Source organism: Piliocolobus tephrosceles, chromosome 14 (assembly GCF_002776525.5).
Source record: "Piliocolobus tephrosceles isolate RC106 chromosome 14, ASM277652v3, whole genome shotgun sequence".
Classification (NCBI taxonomy): Eukaryota; Metazoa; Chordata; class Mammalia; order Primates; family Cercopithecidae; genus Piliocolobus; species Piliocolobus tephrosceles.
The window spans coordinates 17,193,163-17,197,520 of record NC_045447.1 but is presented as its reverse complement, the minus strand read 5'-3'; positions in this window follow the sequence as shown (position 1 = coordinate 17,197,520).

Sequence of the window (4,358 nt, the reverse complement as noted above, 5' to 3'; positions counted from 1 at the left end):
GAGGGGTGAGGTCTACATAGCTATCCACGCCCAGCCATCAGGGAATGAGCTGGGGAGGTGGGACCAGGCAGCAGCCTTGTGCAAAAGCCCTGGGGCCTTAGTTGACCTCAGCGCCGTGGCACAGCTGCCTGACAAGTAGACGGGGACATGGGCTGCCTTAATAGAGGCAGAGTGCCCCATCTGGGGAGGGAGCCTCGGGTCCCCGCGGACTGTGTAGGCTGCTTGCTGAGCTTTAGACATCAGTCCTTGCTCCAGTGAATGAAAGCTGAGGCCTCCACCTGAGCAGCCCTGCCCGCCCGTGCACTTTGGACGTCGGGAGTCTCTGTGAGGTTGCTTTAGGAAAAAAAAAAAAAAAAGTTCTTGTTTAAAAGAGTTCAAAACTACCAAACTGGATGACATTCTGTGGCTCCAGAATCATTTTGCAAGCATGTTCATTCATGTCTCCATCCCCCCTGCCGGACAGCCCGCAGGCTCCTGTCTGGAAAGCCCAGATAGTCTCCCACCCTTGGTGGTCATTTACCCATTGGGGCAAAAAGAGGTGGTGGTACTCAGCCAACATCAGTATTGGTTGCAATAAACCTACTACTGTGTGTAGTTGCTTAATAGTTACTGTCTTTCTGGCAACATCGTACTTCATTTCATCCTTCCCAGGGTCCCATAAAGTAGGTATCATCATCAGTTTATTTTACACATAGGGACACTGAGGCTCAGAGAGGGCCAGTAATCGGCCCACAGCTTGTCTGAATGAAGATTTGAGGCCAAGCGATGTGAGAAGGCTAGAGCTGTCCAGTGAGAATGGTCAGCAAGGGTGGGCTCCTGTGGTCCAGGGCCATCTGCAGAAGTGGGATACAGCCAGGCCTTAGGGGGTGTGGCTAGGGGGTCAGAGTCTGTCAGTGGGCAAGGGAGTGATCATGGGGACCACCTGTAATCCTTGCAGATGAGCTAGGCCCAATACATGTCACTACAAACGGAGTGTTTTAACAGTCCTGTACATGTATATGGGAATTCCACATAGCTTTTGTTGAGCACTTACTGTCTGCTACATTCTGAGCCTACAGCTTTATCAGTTTTTTTTTTTTTTTTTTCCCCGAGATGGAATCTTGTTTTGTCACCCAGACTGAAGTGCAGTGACGCAATCTTGGCTCACTGCAACCTCCACCACCTCCTGGGTTCACGTGATTCTCCTGCCTCAGCCTCCCGAGTAGCTGGGATTACACGCTTGTGCCACCACACCTGGCAAATTTTTGTATTTTTAGTAGAGACGGGGTTTTGCCATTTTGGCCAGGCTGGTCTTGAACTCCTGACCTCAGGTGATCCACCTGCCTCTGCCTCCCAAAGTGCTGGGATTACAGGCGTGAGCCACCGTGCCTGGCAGCTTTATCAGCTTTCATCTGCCAGTTTAATCCTCACTGCAGCCCCCCCATCCATTTCACAGAGAGGCAAGGGGCCTTAACTGTCTTCTTTTGCAGTGAGGGGGTGTGTGGAGCTGGGTTTGACTTGGTTCTTAGCCACTGGGCTGTCAGCGGGCTCCACTGCGGTCCCGGAAAGTGGGTATCAAGAACCCTGTTTGACTGAATGATTTGCCAACTGCCCCTCAATTAAAGGTTGTCTTGGGTCTAGAATAAGAGTTTCTGATCTGAAGACCAGTCAGCCCCTCTTCCCAAGTTTAGGGCTGTAGCTGCCTCCAGAAATCAAGTCCCAGGAGCTGCCTCTGAAGGGACAGCAGAAAAGGTTTGCCTCCCTTCATCTGGCGATGAGGGAGAGGATGCCCTTGGCCCTCCACCCCCATGAAGGAGAGCAACAAGCTGTCTGGCTGGGCAGAGCAGAGGACTGGAGTCCATGGTCCTTGATTAACCTTGCTTTGTGACCTTGGGGAAGTCCCTTCCCTACTCTGGTCCCCAGTCACCCTGTAATGCAGCCTTTGCATCTGAGTCCCCTTTTGGTAGTGGCTTTCCAAGATGATGAGTATTTGTTAAGCCTGTCATATGCAGGGTCCTGAGCTGAGTTATCTGGGTGACACAGGTCTCTAGGTGGATGTGTGATATGATGTGTGGGTGGGTCAATGGGAACACTCTCTGTTCCCTGGAAGAATCTCTTTTCTCATGATCTGAGCTCCCTGACCTCTTGAATATCCATACACTGCTCACTCCATAATGTTCATGGCTATCTTTGCTACTGTGTCTAGCACAGAATGGCTCTCATTAAGGTGAAAGAGTGAATATGACAGGGTATTAGGAGTCCCCAAGGTCATTGTCAGTTTGGGTAGGGGAGGTACCATTCTGAGTAGGCTTTAAGGAGGAGGCTGCTTGTCAGAGGAACATTAAGTAGAGTCACAGGGGGTGGAGTGGGGAAGAGGAAGTAGCACATGTGCATCAAACCTCCTAGAGGGGAGAAAACTTTTTTTTTTTTTTTTAACTCAGAAATAGGATAAAGCCATCAATATTGCTCCGGAATGAGCTACATAAATTGTGAAACATGCTTCTTTGTTCTTCCTACCTCAAGATTGCAAAAACTGTGAAATTTTCATCAGTGTAGAAAATAAAAACCAAGAAAAAGTACAAGCCCATTGGTATAACTTGCTTGACCACAACCCCTGGGAGAAGAGAACCCATCCGAATTAGCCAGGTGCAGCCCCCTCCCCTATACCTGGCAAGAGGTGGAGGTTGGGAGAGCTCAGAGCTCACGCAGAGGTGCAGGCCTCTGCCTCCATGCCGTGAGTCCCAGAAAGCCTAGTGCTCCCCTGACCTGCCACCATTTGCGGTCCCTCTGCATTAAGCCTTGCCTTGTCTATGGGTCATGCCTCTGGAGAAGAGTCCCTCCTGCAGCCCCTGATACCTAAGAGATATTTGTGGCAGCTGATTAGAATATCCTGATGGATAATTCCAGGCTTCAGAGGTGAGGGGCATTTGGACTCCATTGCCTGGGATGGCCTTCTGGTGAGGTAGTATTTCGGCTGGGCCTCTAAGGACGTGCAGAATCCCAACAGGTGGCCACAGGGGTAGTTCTCCTGTGGATATGAAAGGCTGAGGAAGAAGGAAAAGGCAGAGGGAGAAAGATAGGAAAAGGGAAATCTTGAAAGCTCTCGAATTAGCCAGGCCCGGAAGCCGGGTGTCCTTGGGTGAGTCATTTTTACCTGTCTGAGCAAGCCTCTTCATTTGCAGAGAATGTTTTTCTGTCATTTTCTGTCCATGCGGGTGATATGAGATGACTTGTACAGCACATGTTTGACCTTCTCATGTTGAAGATGGACAGATGCAGCCCAGGGCCTGTGGCAAACGTCCACTGCTCCTCTTGGACACAGAGAGGGCTGCCAAACTGACACTTTATTTTGGGATGGATGGAATGTGGTATTTGGATTATGTACATTAACCTCAAATTAAATTAATATCCCACTGGCAACTGGAGTTGAGACTGAGGTGGGTGAGCCCCCAGAACCCCCCCTCCTTAGAGGGCTCCACCTCCTCCAGTTTTCCTCTCCCTCAAGCTTCCTGTAGGTTCCAAGCCTGGCAGGACCCAGGCTGTGTCCCCTGGGGCCCCCACATCTATCCCGTCGCCTGTAAAGGGAAGATTGGTTCGACCTGTGTGTATTGAACGCCTGTCTCCTCTGTCTCTTCCATCAGACCAGGAGCTCTTGGGATGGGGGAGGTGGGGGATTAAGCTCTATTCTCAGTCAGTGCAACCTGGTAGGTGGATAAATGGCCTGAATAAGGTTCCCCAAATCTTGAAGCTTTTAATGGGGATACTCAGCAAACGCTTCAGCTCATCGGGCCCCTCTCTGAGCTGGGCGCTAAGGATCCCTTCCCCAAGATGGTTGTCCTTGCTGGGGTACCTACAACGGTTCCAGGCAGGGGCCCCATCCTGACATCAAGCGACTGCAGCTGTGGGAGGGAAAGTCGCCTGGGATCCGGGTCTAGGTGGCCAGGGCACTGCCAGGCGCAGGCCAGCCGGCGCCTCAGCCGACCACGCGCCCGCTCTTATCGGTACCACCGAGGGCTGAGAGCAGCGACCTCGCAGCGGAGGAAGGTGCTTTGTCAATCCCCGACGGGGTAGGGGGCGTGGATTCCTCCTGGTGGGTGGTGGGGGGTGTGACCTCGCTCGGGGAGGACAAGCTTGGAGGCGGCGGGGAAGTGAGTGGGGCGGCCGGCCCTGGCGTTCCCCGGGGGTCTCCGCCCCTCCGCAGCCCCGCCCCCTCGTCCCGGTACTCCCCCTCGCCCCGACGCCCGGGGGGCTCGGGCAGCCTCGGCCGCGGTCGGCGCGGCTCGGCTCGACGTCGCCATGGCAACAGCGGCTTAGGGGGCGGGGGCTGCGGAGGGGGGGGGGCCCGCTGGGCCGCGCTGCGCGGGCCGGGCCGTCGGCGC